This window comes from Cantharellus anzutake (assembly GCF_015039405.1).
Source record: "Cantharellus anzutake strain C23 chromosome Unknown EI90scaffold_13, whole genome shotgun sequence".
In the NCBI taxonomy this organism is placed as follows: Eukaryota; Fungi; Basidiomycota; class Agaricomycetes; order Cantharellales; family Hydnaceae; genus Cantharellus; species Cantharellus anzutake.
In genome coordinates this window covers 932,803-954,101 of record NW_024066963.1, presented here as the reverse complement: position 1 = coordinate 954,101, position 21,299 = coordinate 932,803, and the positions used below count along the sequence as shown (strand labels likewise).

At 52.1% G+C, this 21,299-nt stretch overlaps 1 non-coding gene across 1 annotated transcript; it reads left to right on the top strand.

Moving 5' to 3' along the window:
* Positions 1-616: 616 nt before the first annotated feature.
* On the top strand, positions 617-690 carry EI90DRAFT_t88. The gene has a single exon. It is a non-coding gene; the product is annotated as a tRNA-Ala (tRNA).
* Positions 691-21,299: the final 20,609 nt, after the last annotated feature.

The window sequence follows — 21,299 nt, the reverse complement described above, 5'->3', positions numbered from 1 at the left end:
CCCAACCCAACTTCCCGACCCAATGCCCAACCCCGACCCAAAGCCCAACCCCTGACCTAAATGCCCAACCCCCGCCTGCCCCGGGGGAGTAAGAAAGAAAGAAAAAAAAAAGGGCACAAATAGCCGTGAATCGAACTGGCACCCAACCAAGCCAAGAATGGAGGCTAACCATGAATTAGCCATTAGGCCAAGACACCGCTAATGCTATCCCTGGACTTAATTTGTAAATATGCTTCTGGAAACATTACAAATATGGAAAATCTGGAATCAGATTTGCGGAACTAATTTTATGATTTTCGAGAAATTTTTCAGCGCACGTGCCTGTGCATGTGACTTTTATCTGTTCTACTAAGGGGGGTTGTTAGGTTTACTCATGTCCCACCATCAAGCCAACCCTTCCTTTTTCTTCTCACCACTACCTTTTTGGGATGATGAGCGTGATAGTGGCAATGCCAATGGTGACCTCCGTAAGCCCAGATGGGACTGGCCAGAGGACTGTGGGTTCAAGTCCCACCGTCACCCCAACCCTTCCTTCTTTTTCTCTTCTCCACTACCTTTTGGGATGGTGAGGTGCAATAGTGGTAGCCTCTGTTGAAATAACCACCTCAGCCTAACAGGGCATATGGTGTAATGGCAGTGCACGCTGAGTTTGCGATCCAGAAGACTGGAGTTCGATTCCCAGTATGTCCAACTTTTAGGTTTCCCTAAAAGACCACATGCAAATTCCAACAGCCTCCATAAGTCCATGGGCAGGCTGGAGGAGTGCAGGTTCAAGTCCTGCCGTCACCCCAACACCCTTCCGATTCATCCTTCTCTCCACTACCTCTTAGTGATGAGGCATGATAGTGGTAGTGCCAATGATAGCCCCATATGCCGACAAAAAGTTGACTGCAAGGAATGCAGGTTCAAGTCCTGCTGTCACCCCAACACTTTCATTTCTCTCCACTACCTCTTCTACCAAAAGCCTATCTGCCACATGCCTTTATTCAACAAGCATGAGCAAGATGCCACCAACACTCATTGCCTTTCACTGCCACTGGAACATTCACCAGCCTACCATGACATAAACCTGTGAAGCACCCTCCTGTTGAAGTGGCATTCTGATGCCCTTGTTGTTATGGTTGTTGTTCCCTTTTATGGGAAGTTTCGTTGTCCCAATGCTTTTGCCTTTGTTCATTTGAGCCACACAGAAATGTATATAAGTACGATGTGTAGAGCTGGATGACAAAAAATCTAATGACACTGTGATATCGTACTCAGAGGATCAGGCTGCAATGCTGTGATCATAACACCTCCAACTCACCCACCTGCAAGAACCGTGCACTCAAACATTGACTTAACCATAGGCACACAGCAGCAAAACATGCAACCCCAACACTGGGGGTTGCGTGTCCTTTTTTGGCTCTATTCAACCTCTTTCCACCTCCATTCTCCCTCACCCATTGTTCAATCCCAGTGCAGGGGTTGCATGCCCCTTTATGTGTTATTGCTTCATCTCACTTTATTCTCCTTCACACCATTGATTACTTGATGTCTCATACTTCCTAGGTCAAACAAATTCCTTTCTTCACATCCTTATGTTCTCCAAACTTTTTTCACTATAGTATGGCATATGCCGATAGGCACAGTTACATACTTTAAAATGAAACCATCCATCCATCCAGATCATGTCAATTCCGCGTCAATTGCTGGTCAATCCCCATGGGAACACCAAACAGGAAGCAAGCATGCATTGAGATGGCAACTGTCATGCCAGTGCCGACCCTCCCTCCCTTGAAAAGCATGTAGATTTGGTGTGGGTTGTAGTTAAATGTGAAGCTCTCTGAGCACCATCTCAGCCATCTTATTAGTTTTGTGAAATTAAAGTGTCCATGCAACTTGAACCCTGATGGTGCTTAAGGCTTAGTTTAAAATTTTAAATGTGAATAATCCTTCCACTTCCTACATCATGCTTCACCAATGGATCTAGCACCTAGCCCCCTCTGGGAGTTCTTTCACAAATTGTCTGAGTTTTATGGGGATAATGTCAGGGTCTGGCCCTCATTCCATGACAGGGCCAGGGAGATCCTCCTAGTTGCTGGGGTGTCTAGTCCCAGTCTGAGATCCTCAAACTCACTGAGGGGGCTAGCCCCAGCCTTCACAGGAAATGAGTTGCTGCACATTTAGGGAGAAGCTAGTTATGTAGAAAGAACCAGGTCAATGGCGGTTGGACAACATGATGGTTAACTCTTAGATTGTATGGAGTAATATAAACATGTGTAAATACATGCACTGAGGGCACTTCCTCCAACACACCCTCTCAAACGAAGGAGCATGTAATTAATAAATGGCATGGGATTCATAATCAGGCCCATCTTGCTCTGCCATTTTTGCTTCATCCACATTTATGTTCTTGAACTTGTTCCTGCACTTGCAGCATGTCTGAACTTCATATGGGCTGAGTTTGCATTTGAATTTGATATGTCCTGGTTGCCCACAGTTATAACACCTGTCTGTGTTCCTACTTTCCTTGGCAACTTTGGCAGCCCAGGGTTCTCCATCGTGTGTAGTGTTAGCAAGGCAAATTTCCTCATTTAGAAGTTGCCTGATGACATCTTGAATGGTTGTAGAGTCCATGGGTCGTGTTAGAACTGGGCAGATTCGGACAACTCCGGAGTGGAATTGGAGACTTAGCATGGAAGGACCTCGGCCTCAGCGACTCAGGCAGAGCACTGTGCCATTGCTGGTTGTCCTGGGGGTCCCTAATTTTGGATCTAGCAGAGGGAAAGTCTCTTGGGGGGAATTCAGGTCGATTTCGGACTGAGGTTACAAGTTACTATGTACATTGTATATAAGGAGGGGTCCGGAATCAAAAGGAGCAAGGGTAGGACAAAAGGAGACAAAGGGAGATGGAAAGAGGAACAACACCAAGGGTCAAGGGTTTGACTCAATGGTGTTTCTCAAAGGAGGAATGAAGGGCCAAGGCCCAAGGAGGAAGGAAGGAGGTTGGGAGTGGGGAATGGCTAGCTGACTGAATAGAAAGGAAGCAGCAGCCCAAATAGGAATGAGGGAGAATAGCGGGATTGAATGGAGCAATGCAATAGTTGCAAGGTCCAACATAAGTCTGGAAAGTCTGAACTCGGAAGTTAAACTCCGGAATATTGGCAAATGTAATTAAATGGAATGAGCTAACCAATACAATGGGTATAAGTGGAGGTGGGGTCAAAGTCTGATGTTGGAGCTAAGACCGGAGGTTCTGGAGATGGAGATGCGAACGGGATTCTGGAGCGGAGGTCCGGAGTCAGGAGCATAGGTTTTGCATACTCATCTGGAAGGTGTCAAGGTTGGGGTTGGACCCGGAATGTTCCAGAGTCGGACCGAAGGTGGTGTCCGAGCCAGAGGTGGGATAGCCTCTTGGGAGTCGGCAAGGAGGAGGTGACAGAAGGGAAGTAGGACTCCAGAAGTCAGGTTCGGAGTTCCAGGAGCCTGGAGCGGAGGTTGGGATTGTATGGATATGACAGGTTGGAGGGGGTCATCCAACAGAGTATCAACAATGACGATTAGGGGGGGGTATGATTCTGGGAGATTGCGAATTAGGATGTTGATGATGTCAATTGGGATCATGGGGGACTTGACATCTTCAAGATGACACATGGCATCTTCAACTTTGGTAATCCATTCTCGCATTGTGGTCCCGTTGTAGCACATAGAATTGAACTGATAATGGAGTGCCACAATAGAACTACTGCCCTCTGTGTGGAATATGGTTCTGAGTTTGTTCCAGGTTCCAGGCGCATCAGTGTCATCACAATGACCGATATATTTCAGGGAGACATTGAGTAGAATCTCAGCTGCAGCAATATCGTGCTTTTCTTGCCAGGCCTGAACAGTCCTGTGATGCGCACTTCCAAGTGGTCAGGGTATATCTCCAGAAACATAGCCCCAGAGTTTCTTCTGGACTAAGTCAGCCTTCATGTACTGGGACCAGGCTGTATAATTGTCGTCACTTAGTTTGTCGAATGGGGTGGTGGCCAGCATGATGAGGAAGGAGTGTAAAATTTTCACCCTCTGAATAACAGTGGTGTGATGAGGCATGGGAAAAATTAAAGAGAGGTGATGATGTGGCAAGGAGGGGCTGAGAGGAAAATGTGAGGTAAACATTGCATGCCTGTCTAAGGGCTTACAGTGATAAAGTGCCATGTCCCATGGGCTTTCAGATTACTGGTGCTCTCAGGGCGTGGGAAAACGTTACCGTGACTCGCCATCGGCGACCGTTAAGGTCCGCTACTTCAGCGTAACAGCCTGTTAAGGGCAGGGAAGACAATCGCGGTGAAGTGGGGTTTTGGCTTCAACAACTCGTTCATGAGTGTTGTGCCTCGTACTTGATGTGGCCCCGATATTTCAGGGGTCAGAGGGTGCGACTGAGTCAGACAGAGAGTGTTACAAAAATGGGGCCGGGGGCGCCCATTTTCGTCCATTCTTGGTGCAGGAAAGTGGAAAGTGGAGGTGGGGTGATTCATTAGGCTTTACAGGTAGTTTCACAGATGTTGTAACATGAGGTTTAACAGATGTTAGCACAGCGGGTTTTTTGGTAATTGTTGATTCGTTAAACTATATTACTATATAAATCACATGATACAGAACCCATAAGAGTCTAAAATGGGAAATTCCCATTTCCATAACAGAGAGTGCAGGGGGTAACCCTAGTTGATTTTCGAACTGAAGTACGAGGTAGTGTACAACCGGTATTTAAGTGTAATGGAATGAATAGAAATAAGTCGCCAGATCTCATGGAGATTGCGGGCGGGTTTAAGAAGGAACGAAAACAAACAAAGAGTGTGGGAGAAGGATGACCATGCACGGCCATCAAGGAAAACAAGCGTGATAAGGAGTGACTCATAGGCCCATGACGGGCCGTGGAACAGGTAGCAGTGACAGGGGAGGGTGATGGGCTTGTTCAGGCAGCGTTGGGCAGGCAGCGGAGTTGACAGGGTCGAAGCAGAGGAGGGAGAAGGTGTGGGGAGTGATCACCTGACCGTGGGAATTTTCTGGGTCGTGACAGGTTCCTAATAAATAGAACTTTCCAAAATCAACACAGGCCCAGCAGGACTTATCACAGGTTCCTGCCTCAAGCCTGAGGACTTTCTCAGATGGCTAAGGAAAACAGGCTGGGGTACCGCAAGAGTCAGGCAGATTTGATTGATACCTCAGGTGTCCAGGTGAGCCACCTGGGCTCATAACCTGTAGAAAGAACCAGGTCAACGGTGGTTGGACAACATGATGGTTAACTCTTAGATTGTATGGAGTAATATAAACATGTGTAAATACATGCGCTGAGGGCGCTTCCTCCAACAAGTTACACTTGCCTTCACAGGAAATGAGTTGAGAAGAAGGGTAACCTTCTCAACCTCCTGTGAAGCCACTACAAATGGGAGTCGGGAACTATACAGTTTTCGGCTCTTTGCCAACTTTCCATAATTGGCACCCCCCTGTGGGAAGATTCTGGGCAAGCTGCTCGCCCAGAACGTTCCCACGGGTCTGCATGCATGCGGAAATGTGGAACAGTGAAGGGAAAAATAGGAGAAAATAGGGGAAGGGTACCTGAGGGTGTGTGGGGTTGGGGGCTGTGCCCTGACAGATAATAAGACACACTATGCTGCTATATGCAAAGGGTGTATTGAATCACACAACAGTGCTTGAAAATGAAGACACGGAAAAATTGATGTCAGGTGCTATATCTGAGAGATGTGGTGAGGTGGAACTCAGGGCAGCTGTGTCAGGGCACACCCGCCTGACCCGGGCCCACCCGGGCCCACCCGGCCACACCACACCCGCTCCCCGCTGTCTATCCTCCTCCCCCCTCTTTTCCCTTTTCTTTCCCCTTTCTTTATTTCATTCTTCTCATGTTCCTCTTCCTGTTTATTTCTTTCTATCTACACGGACCACCTTCCCTTGTATCGATGTACTATTGACCCGTCCGGCCCACACACCCCGGACAGCCTCCCGCTGTGCCCAGCACGCACGCATGTAGCGGACGCTCTCGGGATCCCCCACGGGGACACCCGGATGCCTGCGGCTGCCTCCGAGGATGACGTGGCACCTGTCATGTGACTCAAGCCGCATGTACATAAATGTACCTGAAGTGGGAACCGAAGAAGTAACCTTCTTCTCACATTCTCCACTTCAGGTAAGTAGTATAGTTTTCCTCTTTAATAATAATAACACATTCTCCACTTCAGTCTGAGTGGCCAGGGACCACTGTCCCGGATCGGGCCCGCCAGTACGCACGCCCGCTCCACACCCTGCGACGGCCTCAGTGCCGGGCATTACCCCCGGGCCCTCTCGACCCCGGACGCGTCCCTGACACCACTCCAGTCCACCTCTGGTCCATCCTCCCCCTGCACCTCTGCCATACCCTCTGGTTCACCTCTGGTTCACCTCCACCTCCGATCTCTGGTACCTTCTCCAGTACCTCTTATCCTCATCTTAAATGTTTAATATTTCTATCTACCCAACATTACTATGGACCTCCTAGGACCTCCACCACCCCTGCAAAGGTTTTCCCACTCTCCAGTAGCTGTTGCTAATTCCACCCTTCACCTACCCACTCCACAATGCTCGATAAGGCAATTCTCTCACGAGCTCGCTGACCCAGCAAGTGGGTAAGTTGTCAGGGCACACCTGCCTGACCCGGGTCCACCTGGTCTACCCAGACACACCTCACCCACTGCCCCACTGCCCATCCTTCTCTTTCCTCCTTCCCCCTCTTTCTCTCTCCCTTTCTTTCTTTCCCTCTTTCTTCCCTTCTCTTTATTTCACTCTTCCCACCATTCTCTTCCTGTTTATTCCTTCTATTTACATGGACCACTTTCCCTTGCATCAATGTACTATTGACCTGTCCGGCCCAGACACCCCAAACAGCTCCCCACCGTGCCCAGCACACGCGCCTGCACCGGATGCCCTTGGGATCCCCCACAGGGACACCCAGATGGCTGCAGCTGTCTCTGAGGATGACGTGGCACCCATCATGTGACTCAAGCCGCATGTACATAAATGTACCTGAAGTGGGAACCAAAGAAGTAACCTTCTTCTCACCTTTTCCACTTCAGGTAAGCTAGCATAGTTTTCCCTTTCAATAATAATTCACCTTTTCCACTTCAGTATAAGTGGCCAGGGACTGCTGTCCCACATCAGGCCTGCCAGCACGCATGCTCGCTTCGCACCCCGAGAGGGTCCCTCTGCCAGGCGCTACATCCAGGCCCCCTCCACCCTGGACGCGTCCCTGACATAAGTCCCCCTTGGGTTTTCCCCTTTGTTCTCATTTATCTTCTATTGAGTCCTGTACTGTAGTTGATGGCACCTCAGTGCAAAATTGACAAGACTATCCCCCAGAGTTCAAGCCCCTCATTCTGAAAGTTAAGGACCAAGCTCCTAAGCATTACTGAATGTAGGCACAGCACTCCCCTCTGAGTTGCTGAGGCCATGGTCCTCCTGCCTGTTCTCTACCTCCAGCCTCCTTCTGGGGAAAGGTCCAAGGACACTGCCCCTCCTCGCTGTGTACTTGACAGTATTTTGCACTCATTATGTTCCTTTATAGACGCAACGCTGAGAGCAGGAACCAGTTCTGGTCTTCCTGTTTCAAATAGACATGCTGGAGCTGAGTCTCCTAGTCCTACTTCTTGAACCATTCCATCTACTACTAGCTCACGATCATCCTCCGAAAGATGTTCACGTTCCTCACGTTCATGACCTAGACATTCATGTTCCCACTCTCAAGTTACAAATCACTCTTTTATAGGTTCCGATTTCGACCATGTTGTAGCCAGTAGCATGCACAACTTGGTCATTTTCATCGAGGCTGTTAATGAAGATGGGCTGGTTCCTCATGAACCTGTCCCTCTCGTTGACCTCAACCTCCCTATCCCACCAATTCCTATTCTCATTGGTGACGACGACAAAGTTGAGCAAGTCCCTGTTCTGGTACTCACCCAGTTAGCACAGGTGATAACCAACCTTGCTTGCTCCACTGCTTGTCTGTCAGGGACCGGTCCGGGGTCGAGAGCGCCCGGGTATATCGCCTGGCGCTGAGGGCCCGGTGGGGTATGAAGCGGGCACATGCGGCAATGGGTCCGGTGCAGGCAGACGTCCCTGAAGTGGGAATGGTGAGAAGAAGACTGCTTCTCCGGTTCCCACCCCAGGTATGTTTATATACATGGTGCTCAGGTCACATGAGAGTTGCCACATCGTCCCCATGCACAGCCCCAGCCACCCGGGTATCCCCATGGGGGATCCCGAAGGGATCCGCTGCAGGCGCGCGTGCTGGGTGTACCTGGGGGTCATCCGGAGCATCCGGGGCTGGGTGCGTCGTGCATGGGTCACGGGCAGGTTAGTAGTACATTGATCAAGGGAAGTCATCCATGTAAATAGAAATAGAATGAATAGAGAATGAGACAGAGAAGAAATAAGAAGAGGGGGAAGTGGAGGGAGGAGGAGATAGGAAGGGTGTTACAAAAATGGGGCCGGAGGCACCCATTTTTGTCCGTTCAAGGCACAGGGAAAGGGAAAGGGGAAGGGAGGTGGTTCATTAGGGTTTACAGATGTTATCACAGGCAGTTTAACATTAGTTGTAACAGATGTTAGCACAGCGGGTTTTTGGTTGTTTATTGATTGGATAAACTTAATTACTATACAAATCATGTGACACAGAACCCATAAGAGTCTAAAATGGGAAATTCCCATTTCCATAACAAAGGGGGAGAAGGGGGTAGTGGGTGGAGTGAGCCGGGTGGAGCTGGGTGAGGTGGGTGTGCCCTGACATCACCCCCCCTTAAGCCGCTTCACCTCGAAGCGGCCAGAGGGTTTTCCCTTTCCCTCCCTGGGGCGTGGGGGTGCGTCTGGTGGAACTCCTTAATTTGGTCAGGGGCGTGGGTTAGTTGGTCACAGGGAAGCCATTCATTTTCTGAGTCCGGCCAGCCGGTGAACTTTACTAAATACCAAAGTCTCCAGTGTAGCCACTTGGTGTCCAATATTTTCTCCACCTCATACTCCTCCTTTCCATCTATGAGCTCTGGGCCTGGGCAGGGGTCGGGAGGTCGTTCTGCAATCTTGTCTGGGTGGTGCGGTCTGATGTTTGTCATGGACATGACTGGGTGGACTCCCTTTTGTCGTGCAGTGAGTTGGAGTTTAACAGTGGCTGGGGAGACGACTTTAATAATCTTGAAGGGGCCTAGCCATTTGTGGTCCAACTTCTTGGTCGGCCGGTCTGTCGTGTAATTCTGGGCGCTAAGCCAGACCTGGTCACCCTCTTGGTACTTTGGGGCTGCCTCACAGTCTCGGTCGTAATAGTGGGCCATCTCGTCCGCTGCATGTTCCAGCGCTGCTTTCGCCTCTTCCTGCATTTTTGTCATATCCATACAATTCCGACCTCCGCTCCGGGCTCCCGGAACTCCGAACTCCGACTTCCGGAGCCCTACTTCCCTTCCGTCACCTTCTCCTTGCCGACTCCCAAGAGGTTATCCCACCTCCGGCTCGGACACCACCTTCGGTCCGACTCCGGAACATTCCGGGTCCGACCCCAACCTCGACACCTTCCAGACGAGTATGCAAAACCTATGCTCCCAACTCCGGACCTCCGCTCCGGAATCCCGTTTGCATCTCTGTCTCTGGAACCTCCGGTCTTAGCTCTGACCTCGGACTTTGACCCCACCTCCACTTATACCCATTGTATTGGTTAGCTCATTCCATTTAATTACATTTGCCAATATTCCGGAGTTTAACTTCCGAGTTTGGACTTTCTGGACTTATGTCAGACCTTGCAACTTTTGCATTGTCCTATTCAATTCCACTATTCTCCCTCACTCCTATTTGGGCTGCTGCTTCCTTTCTATTCAGTCAGCTAGCCATTCCCCACTCCCAACCTCCTTCCTTCCTCCTTGGGCCTTGGCCCTTCACTCCTCCTTTGGGAAACACCATTGAGTCAAACCCTTGACCCTCGGTGTTGTTCCTCTTTCCAGCTCCCTTTGTCTCCTTTCGGAGTACCCTCACTCCTTTTGATTCCGGACCCCTCCTTATATACAATGTACATAGTAACTTGTAACCTCAGTCTGAAATCGACCTGAATTCCCCCCAAGAGACTTTCCCTCTGCTAGATCCGAAATTAGGGACCCCCAGGACAACCAGCAATGGCACAGCGCTCTGCCTGAGTCGCTGAGGCCGAGGTCCTTCCATGCTAAGTCTCTGATTCCATCCCGGAGTCGTCTGAATCTGCCCGGTTCTAACAATTTTCATCATCCTAGACGAGAAGGTGTCTGCAGTGTTGCCTGGTGTCGAGTTTGAAGGGGGTCCGGTGGGTGGAGGAGTGGATGCGGTTGTTGTGGGCAAACTCTGCCAAGGGGAGCCAGTCTGCCCAGTTGTCTTGGCAGTGGTTGACAAATACCCGGAGGTAGGCCTCGATCTCCTGGTTAACTTGCTCTGTCTGTTCATCTGTCTGGGGGTGGTAGGGTGTCAAGGGGGTCAGCTTCACTCCTAGGAGGTCCGTGAGCTCTCTCGAGAAGCGGGAGACAAAGGCGCTCCCCCTGTCACTGAGGATTTCTTCTGGGAGCCCGTGGTGTTTCCAGACATGGTCCAGGAAGAGCCGCGCGATACCAGCCGAGTCCACTGATGTTGTGGTGGGGATCATGTGGATATGTTTGGACAGGCGGTCCACTACGACTAGGATGGCATTGTAGCCCTTCGACTCCAGGAGTTCTCCCACCATGTCTACTGAGATCACCTGCCAGCAGTGGGTAGGGATCTTGTTTGGGGTGAGCTTTCCCACTTTGCGTGTGGGGAAGGACTTGACGTGGTTGCAGGTGTCGCACCTGTGTACATATCGCCCGATGTACTCTGCCATCCAGGGCCACCAGTAGTCGTGGGAGACGAGTTCCAGGGTTTTCCATCACCCCGGGTGCCCCATCGCCCGTGCATCATGGTGTAGCTGTACCAGATCATGGCGGAGTTGAGGGTCCTTCAGGACGTACACCCTCCCCCGATAGAGAACTAGCTCTCCTTGCTTCTCCCATTCGTCCGACCTAAGTGTTCCCTCTCCCAACTCTCGCATAGCTTTCACCACCCTCTCATCATGGTCCTTTGCCCCACATATCCTCTCCAGTATACCTGCCTCTTCACCCTCCACTGAGATCGCCTCCATCCCCCAGGCTTCAAACCAAGCCGGTTGAAGGAGCGTCAGCCCTTCGTTGTCATCCTTCCCTCTCGGGTGGTCCAAACAGCGGGAGAGTGCGTCAGGTTTCCCCATGAGTTTCCCTGGGCAGTGGACGAGGGTGAAGTAGAAGTGGGAGAGGAAGAGGGACCATTGTGCTTGGCATCGGTTCAGCCTCTGGGCCGTCCGGAAATACCCCAGGTTATGGTGATCCGTGTAAACCTTGACCCTCTCTTGGGCACCCTCCAGGAAATGTCTCCATTCTCCGAGAGCTCAGACAATCGCGAGCATCTCCTTGTCGTATATTTCGTAGTTGCATTCTACGTCCATGAAGCTTTTGGACATGAACGCTACTGGGTGGAACTCTCCATCCGACTGGAGTTGGGAGAGGACCGCGCTGGTTGTGAAATTGGAGGCATCACACTCGAGTCTGAAGCACCCGGAATTGGTGGGGAAGGAGAGGACAGGGGCAGTGGTGACGGCCTCCTTCAGAGCATGGAAGGCCAGATCCTCATCCAGGCCCCAACTCCAAACCTTGGTCTTCTGGGTGAGCACATGGAGTGGGCGTGCCTTCTCTGAGAAGTCCTTGATGAACCGGTGATAGAAGTTCACGAACCCTAGGAAGGACTGCACCTCCTTCACCTTGGTCGGAACCGGCCAGTCGAGAATTCCTCGGACCTTTACAGGGTCCATTGCCATGCTACCTTCAGAAATGACGAGCCCCAAGTAGTCGATCCGTGTCCGCTCAAACTTACATTTCTCGGGCTTCAGGAAGAGCTTCCTCTTCCGCAGCGTCTCCAAGACTTCTCGTACTACCCTCCGGTGTTCCTCCAGGGTAGCAGTGAAGATGAGGATGTTATCCATGTAACAGATGACAACCTCTCAGTCAATGAAATCCCGAAGGATGTCGTTCATCATGGTTTGGAAAGTCACGGGTGAGTTGCACAACCCGAAGAACATCACCAGGGGCTCGAACAGCCCTTGGTTGGTCGTGAACATGGCCTTCCACTCGTCACCATCCTTGATCCGGACATTGTTGAACCCCCAGTGTAGGTCTAGTGCAGAGAAGTACTTAGCACTGCGGAGGCAGGCAAGGATGTCCGAGATGAGTGGGAGTGGATACGAGTTCTTCACTGTGATCTCGTTCACCTTCCGGTAGTCTTGGACCAGGTGCAGTGACCCGTGCTTCTTCTTGACAAAGAAGACTGGGGCTCCCATTGGGGACTTGGATGGTTGTATGCGCCCATTCTGCAAGTTTTTGTGCAGAAACTCGTCCAGCTCCTTCTGCTCCGGCCATGAGAGCGGGAAGGTCCTCCCCCTGGGGAGTTTAGTGTCTGGTACCAGATCAATGGTGTGGTCCCAAGGTTTCTGGGGAGGTATGTAGCTGGTCGAAGGCCTCTTTCGAAAATACGTCCCGGAAGTCTTGGTACTGCTCTGGTACCAGTGTTTCGAACGGTGCGGGTTCCACCTCTGGGTTGTGGGCCTCTTGGGCCATCTGCTGAGAGGGGGTAGTAGTCGCCCTCAGTTTGTGTCCCCAGTCTGGGGGGATGATCGTGGCGTAGATCCCATCTCTGGGCTCTAGCATGGGGTCTTGGTCATCTCATGCTCGTGGCAGCTGGCAGGAGGATGGGCAGCAGGACATGGTGATCTTTTGTCGTACCCAGTCCACCTCCGGGTTGTGGTGCAGCAGCCACGAGTGCCCTATGATGAGGGATTGTTGCCCGAGGTTTGCGACCATGAAGCGGGCCCGTTCTGTATGCTGTCTGAATGTCAGGAGGGCTTCTAGTTCCTCTGTTATGGCTCCATTCTCATTTGGGGTCCCATCGACATTACAGACAGGGATGGGCTGGGGGAGTGCGGTGGTTTTGAGCCTGTGCTTCCGGATGAACTCGGGGCTTATGAAGTTCCCAGTGGCCCCCAAGTCTAGGAGGGCTGACACGGACACAGAGGCAAGGGAGGTGAGGGTGGTCAGCTTCATGGAGAGGTTCAGAGATCTCGGGGAGCATTTGGAGAGGATGTAGATGGTGGGTGGGGATACTGCTACTTCTGGGGCCTCCTCCGTGGCTTTCTTGTCTGTGTGGGCTGAGGGTGCACCCTTCCTCCTCTTCTTTGTGATGAGTCGGTGGAGCTTTGGTGCTGGTGACAATTTACGTGCATCGCTGCGTCTGCATGGGCCACTCTCTGTAACCGGCCAGTGTGTATCCTTCGCAGGATGGTCCTCTGGGCGGTCTCTTGGGTCTGGCCTTACTCCCTTCTCCCTTGTCTCTGATCCTTTCGTTGCTTGGCCCTTCAGCCCTTTCATCAGCGCTTGAAGGTCTTCAGGGTGCAAGCGTTGGATCTGGTGGGCTTTGCGGTGCGGGCTCATCCCTGCCTTGGGGCAGGCTGCAGGGGTTACGGATGGTGTTGGTGGGAGAGGGGGTTCGGGTGCAAGCGTCCGTGGTTGCGTCCTCTGGAAGCGCTGCCACTGGCTGTCGAGGAGGGTGGCCTCATGCTTCCATTCAGCCCAGGTGGTGGGCATGGGGCGGAGCTGGTAGATGCTCTCATGGAGCCAGGGGTGGATCGCTTGCTCAAAGTGGTTGACTAGCCCCACTGTCAGGGACAGTGTCAGAGTACAGCCCGGTTAAGTCCGGACTGCTTACACACAACTGATGACACACCTGCCCCATACCCACACAGCCTGATCATCATCCCCAGACTGGCACAGACATTTGTTATATTTCCTTCTGCAGAGCGGCCCCGCTTCGCCGGGTATACTGACTTTATCATTCCCTGGGTAGCGAGTGAGGAAGATAACTTTCTTCTCTCACTTCCCCTCGCTGCTCAGCTGGAATCCCTATTGCAATCCGCTTTGCCGGGTTCCCCCATTGAGACTGATCCTGTCCCCCTCGGCCTCAGCTCCAGCGAAGGCTCGGGATCCCTCGACTTAGAGTCCGAGCAGCTTGGTACCCTGACAGACAGTGTCAGGGCACATACCCTGACTTAGTCCGGATCCGCTCCACTTCCCATGCACTCCCTGCGCTGCACGCTCCGCATGCCGCATGATCCGACCCCGGATCCCACCTCATGTGACTTCTGGGTATCCCCGGAAGTTTTCGCCATGTTGGGCCACTGTGGGAAAGTGAGAAGTTAACCTTCTTCTCACTTTCTTACCCACAGTAGGCAAGTGTAGCCTACTTTCCATTTATCTATACACTTTCTTACCCACAGTAGCTATGCCCTGAGATGGGCTGTGTTTACAGGCCAGACTGTGGACTGTAGAGAGGGGTCATGGGGACCCGGGGTCTGTCCCCTGACAGACAGCTCCGAAAGCGGCGAGGTCCCTGCGCACGGGACTCAGTGGGACGAGTAGCGGCTGTGCATAGCGGCGATCCCGTTGCGGGGTGAGCGTCCCCGACCACTTAAGCTGAAGTGGGAAGTTGAGAAGAAGGCTGCTTCTTCTGTTCCCACCCCAGGCACTATTATATACATGTGGCTAGGGTCACGTGGAGGAAGCCATGTCATCTCCGCACACAGCTGCACCTCCCTGGGTGTCTCTGCGGGAGATCCCAGAGGTGGCCGCTCAGTAGGCAGGAGTGTGCATGGCGTGTGCGGCGATCAGGGGGGCGGGGTCAGGTATGTAGTAGTACATGGAGAAAGGGAAATCGACCGTAGAATAGAAATAGAAATAGAGATAGAGAGAAGGGGGAAAATGGGGAAGGGGAGACGGGGAGTGATAACGGGGTAGTGCGGTACAGCATGGGGTGCAGCGCGGGGTCAGGCAGGTGTGCCCTGACACTTCCCCCTCTTCTTATTTCTTCTCTGTCTCATTCTCTATTCTTTCTATTTCTATTTACATGGACGACTTCCCTTGATCGATGTACTACTAACCTGCCCGCGACCCATGCATGATGCACCCAGCCCTGGATGCTCCGGACAACCCCCAGGCACACCCAGCATGCGCACCTGCAGCAGATCCCTTCGGGATCCCCCATGGGGATACCTGGGTGGCTGGGGCTGTGCATGGGGACAACATGGCAACTCCATGTGACCTGAGCACCATGTATATAAACATACCTAGGGTGGGAACCAGAGAAGCGGTCTTCTTCTCACCATTCCCACTTCAGGGACGTCTGCCTGCGCTGGACCCATTGCCACACATGCCTGCTTCATACCCCACCAGGCCCTCAGTGCCAGGTGATATACCTGGGCGCTCTTGACCCTGGACCGGTCCCTGACAGCAGAAGAAGACTTTAACCTCATTCCCCCCCCACCTCTCCCGCCCCCCTCCTTGCCATGGTGATGCAAGAACAATATGACGACCTGCTGGCCCAGTTCCAGAAACTACAAACCATTGTAGAGAGCCGAACCCGGGACCAGCCCACTCATGCACCCAGACCCAAGCCACTGAAGGTTGCCCCCCCCACCCCCTTCTCCGGAGCCAGCAGGGACCTTGATTGTTTCAGGGCTGAATGCGGAATCTACCTCTACGTCCGCACAGACAAGTTCCCTGATGCCCTCTCCTAGGTCCTCTTTGTGCTGTCCTACATGAAAGGAGGGACTGCAGGGGCATGGGTGACACAATGCACCATGGCACTGCTGGCAGCAAGCTCTCCCACACCCACCATGGATGAGTTCGATTCAGAACTTGACACCATGTTCCAAGACCTGAACTGGGGAGCTACAGCCCGGCAGAAGCTAGCAAGCATCTGGCAGGGGAGCGAGTCCGTGAACAGGGTCATCCAAGAGTTTGAGGTACTGGGACCCGTCTCGCAGCTAAGCGATGTGGGTGTCAGGGCACACCCACCTGACCCCACGCCGCACCCTGCACCGTACCGCACTACCCCGTTATCACTCCCCGTCTCCCCTCCCCCATTTTCCCCCTTCTCTCTATCTCTATTTCTATTTCTATTCTATGGTCGATTTCCCTTTCTCCATGTACTACTACATACCTGACCCTGCCCCCCTGATCGCCGCACGTGCTGCACACACTCCCGCCTACTGAGCGGCCACCTCCAGGATCTCCTGCAGAGACACCCAGGGAGGTGCAGCTGTGTGCAGAGATGATGTGGCTTCCTCCACGTGACCCTAGCCGCATGTATATAATAGTGCCTGGGGTGGGAACAGAAGAAGCAGCCTTCTTCTCAACTTCCCACTTCAGGTAAGTACCGTAGCTTTTCCCTTTTAATGATAATCACAACTTCCCACTTCAGCTTAAGTGGTCGGGGATGCTCACCCTGCGATGGGATCGCTGCTACGCACAGCCGCTACTCGTCCCACCGAGTCCCATGTGCAGGGACCTCGCCGCTTTCGGAGCTGTCCCTGACAGGAAGTGGAGGGAGGAGGAGATAGAAAGGGGGAGAAGGGGGTAGTGGGTGGAGTGGAGCCAGGTGGAGCCAGGAGGCGGGTGTGCCCTGACATTGTCCCACCCCAGTTCCTGCTCCGGTACCCGCTCCTGTACAACCTCCATCCACCTCCATTCGAACCAAGGTCCGAGAACCCAACCAGTTTGACAGGGTCGATCCTCACAAACTCCACACCTTCTTGGTCCAGTGTGAATTGAACTTTCAGGACTGCCCCCTGGCCTTCATGAGTGACTGCTTGAAGATCATTTATGCACCGTCATTCCTGACAGGGATGGCCCTTGTCGCTTCAAACCGGACCTTCTGGAAGGGCTGCCTGAGGGCGCTCGACCTTTGTGGATGGATAATTTTCAGGAATTCATTTTAGAGCTTAAGGAGAACTTTGGCCCCCATGATCCAATGGGTGACACTGAAGACGAGATCCTCCAGTTGAGTATGAAAGATGGACATCACATCAATAAGTAAATTGTTGAGTTTAATCGATATACTATGCAGTTGCATGGTTATGGCAAGCCTGCACTTTGTCAGTTCTTTTAGGATGGACTGCCAGAGCGTCTCAAGGACGATTTCTCACATGTCACTAAGCCTACTTCACTTTCTGCCCTCCAAAAACTCATGCAGATGTTCGACGTGCGATATTGGAAGTGTAAGGCTGAAGCTGGACAATGTAACGGGTCTATCACCTAGACTCGAGACAGAGAGAAGGGGGAGGGTGGTAGTGTGCACGGGTGTGGTTTGTGGGGCTGGGTTTTGGTCCGTGGGCGCTACTGAGTCTGCAAAAACCTCAAACAAACACTCACCTACATCTCTCTTGGATGTCAAGGCTGAGTATTATGATGTGAGGGGTCTTAGACGTGAGCAACTAGCTCAGAGGGGGCGTTAGGGTCGTGGATGGCGTCTTTGCCACTTGGATGCAACTTCTGCTTGTCCCTTCACGGGTCTATTCAATACTAACTCGTTATGTACAAGCTATCATCTATTTTATATGAGTTGGAAATGGAATAAATGGAATGGGGGAATGTAAACGGGCCGTTAGGCAACCGTAAATGATGAATATCTAATTGGGAACAAAGAAACAATAAAAGAAATATGAATGAATGGGGAATATATGATAACGGGTCCGAAATGGGAATTGTGAAAGTTATCTCCGCAACACTTCGCCACAGCGCCCGCCTATCCTCCCGTCAGCAACCTCCTCGTCTCCAGCTTTCCAACGAGCCCTCATTCATCCCATTTGGTGCAGTACTTCTTGAGATGTGGCCATTGACAGGTGCTGTCAAGACCACATGAGACTATACTCTGTGCTGAACCATCCAGGTATGGGATTGCCATTCTGGGAAATGATCCGGGGGTGAAGAAGGGTGGTAGAGTATCACTATCGGGTAGAAGAATGGCTGTGTTGTATGTGTGGTTATGGAGATCTAGAGAGGGGGTGAAATTGGCGGCATGGTTGGGTGTGGGAATTTTGCTTGGGGTTGTTGGGAATGATGGGGAAAATATGGAAAAATATGGAGTGAGTGTATGGAGTGTCGGATAGTGATAGAATGAGTATCGGGAGCGTCAGCGGATATGTAGTGCATGTTAGTGACCAAATTCCGCAGAATCCGACTTTTTGCATTACATGGAGTTGTCCCCACAACAACAACATGTTAGACCTCTGCCCTCCTTCGCCACTACCTTCGACAAGGCTGCTGCCTCCCAAATGGCAAGTACTTCCTTCTGTCCTTCCTCTACTCCCTCTGCCTCCTAAAGACCACAAGAAGTCTGAAAGATGCCCTGTTGTCAGGGGACGCCCGGTTATCCGGCCCCCCTTTACTCTAAGCGATATCAATGAGGTAATTGTTAGCCGAGATTGCGTGAGATAACTACGTAGTTAGAACGCAGATATAACTCATTGCGCTATATTCGCTATCGTGTCACCCCTTACCCGATATTCCCTCATTTCCCGCATCTTCTATCTTCCTATTTGATGTCGTGTTTCTATTAGTTACCATCTTCCCAATGTAACTGCGCTCTCGTGAGTTAGCAGAACTCATGTACATAAGGCTACTATGCCAGCTGGGCTAGCCCCCCAGCTTTGATATCGACTAGTTTCCTGGGGATACTCTTACGCTGCGAATAGACGCGCGGACTCTGACAGAATATCAAAGCTACCCAACGTCGACCGCATCTTTCTAGCCCTCGACACCACCCTACTTTCTATCTATCCCCTCCCTACTCATGTCTACGCCATGACTTTCTAAGGAGCAGCTCGACGCTATGGTCCGGCAGATCGCTGATGATCCAGAGTTCGTCAACACCTTTGCTTCTCTCATGGCCCGGCAAGAACCCGCCCCCTCTTCTTCCCGTCCCCCTCATAACCCCCCTCCTGCGCCTTCGCAAGCACGTACCCCTAGGGCACAACGAGGACCAGGCGGCTCTACTCAGGCGCAAGGGAAGCGCCCCGCCCGCGCGCAGATCCATACCACCACCACTACACCTCCGCCCCGTATCACCATGACGATTGGCATACTGGACGCCATTGTCGGGCACGTTATCGGGCGGGCGGGCGCTGGATTGAAACAGATCCAGGACTTCTCCCACGCGAAGGTCAACGTCTCGCCACACGTTGGACCTGGAGAATCGCGTGCTGTCACGCTTAGGGGAGAGCCCAAGTGTGTCGGCGATGCTCTTATCGCCCTCGGCCGCCGGATCGCCAAAAAACGTATCCGTACCCCTCGTCGTAAGCGCAAGCAACCGGCCAAGTCCCCTCTCCCTCCCCCTGCACCCGCTACTCCTGCTACCATGCTCCAACCGCCGCCACTGCAGGCCACCGCGAGCACCCCTCTGGCCGCTGCAGGGCCCTCCTTCTCTCCTCAGGTTCCCTGGCCCCCTCCATCAGCTGCACCTCCACCCCCCTCCTCTAGGCCTGCTTCGTCGCAGCCGGGCCAGGCAACCCCTCGTGATCCTGACACCATGGAGTTGGATCGGATCCGTTCCGGCACCCGGCAGACCGCTCGTCGAGGAGGACGACACCCGGATGCTCCTCCGCTCCCACCGGGCGGAGTGCCGCGTTAAGGAAACTAGCGGATTCTCGAGGCGAGAATCTTGAAGGGGAGGTGATGTCAGGGGACGCCCGGTTATCCGGCCCCCCTTTACTCTAAGCGATATCAATGAGGTAATTGTTAGCCGAGATTGCGTGAGATAATTACGTAGTTAGAACACAGATATAACTCATTGCGCTATATTCGCTATTGCGTCACCCCTTACCCGATATTCCCTCATTTCCCGCATCTTCTATCTTCCTATTTGATGTCGTGTTTCTATTAGTTACCATCTTCCCAATGTAACTGCGCTCTCGTGAGTTAGCAGAACTCATGTACATAAGGCTACTATGCCAGCTGGGCTAGCCCCCCAGCTTTGATATCGACTAGTTTCCTGGGGATACTCTTACGCTGCGAATAGACACACGGACTCTGACACCTGTGGCCAAACCGGACCTCTCTTCAAAACTCGGTGAAAATGGCAAGCTAACACCGGAAGAGCATAAGTGCCATTTCAATGGGAATCTTTGTATGTTTTGTGGCTTGTCTGGCCATATGGTCAAGGACTGCCCAAAATCATCCTCTCACGCTTCCAAGGCATGAATTGCCCAAACTGCACATTCTATGGCTCCTCCTGTAGAGCCAAAAAACTAGTTCACGACTCCATGGACTCAGCACAAACCCGGGGTTGTGTTACTCCCTTGTGTGCTATCAAAGAGGTTTGCTTGAGTGCTGCCTTGATATCCGAAACATCCTCCCTCATCATTCCCATTTTTTTTCTTCTTCTCTTTTGTCTGAAAATGGTCTAATTTCTCCTCCTCCTTCTCTCCCTTCTGTTGTTGATTCAGGATAACTGTTTTCTCCAAATGGTCTACCTCCTTCATCATTTGTTGCTCCAATTCCCCTGTCCTCACTTCCTCTTTCTCCTTTTCCTGTTACTTCTGTTCCTCCCAATAATAAAAACACCCCTGATGAGCAATACCAAGCTCTCATTGATTCAGGATCGTTGGATTGTTTCATTGACAAAAAGTTTGTGACTAAGAACAGCCTGTCGACCTATCTGGTTTTACCATTGTCTCTCCACTTGTTTGATGGGACCACCAATTCCATCATTACTAAAGCAGTAGACATTAAACTCCATTTTGCTTCTGGTAACATCACCCAGATGAGTTTTTACGTCACCTTGTTGGATGGTACTTGTTCCATGGTTCTAGGACACAACTGGCTCACCTGCCACAATCCATTGATTGACTGGGTAAAGAGGAGTATCTCATTCCAAACCTCCGAACATACCAGTCCTACCTCCACACGCACCCCTCCTGTCATATCTGTGCATACCCAATCCCGACCCGACTTCCGGACCTCCTCCTTCCCCACCTCCGGAGTCCTACCCTACCGCTGTCTGTTCCGATATTCACCTTCAGTCCTGGCACCACACCTCCTCTTACCTCCCATGCCACCTCCACTCCTCCATCCCACTCCTCCCCTATCTCTGTCCACTCCGATACTGACCTCGGACTGAACACCACCCCTCTTGCTACCCTCCTACTACTCCTCCTCCTACTCCTCTGCTCCCCCCTCACAAACACCTCCACCCTTCCGTCATCCTCCTACTCTTCTCCTGTCTGCTCCAATACTCACCTTCAGACCTGACAACTCTCCCTTCTGCCACTCCTTCCCTTTTCCCTCTCTCCTCTCTCTTCCCTCTGGTCCTCTCCTGCCAACCTCCTGCCAAGTTACAACCTTCCACCGCTGACCCGT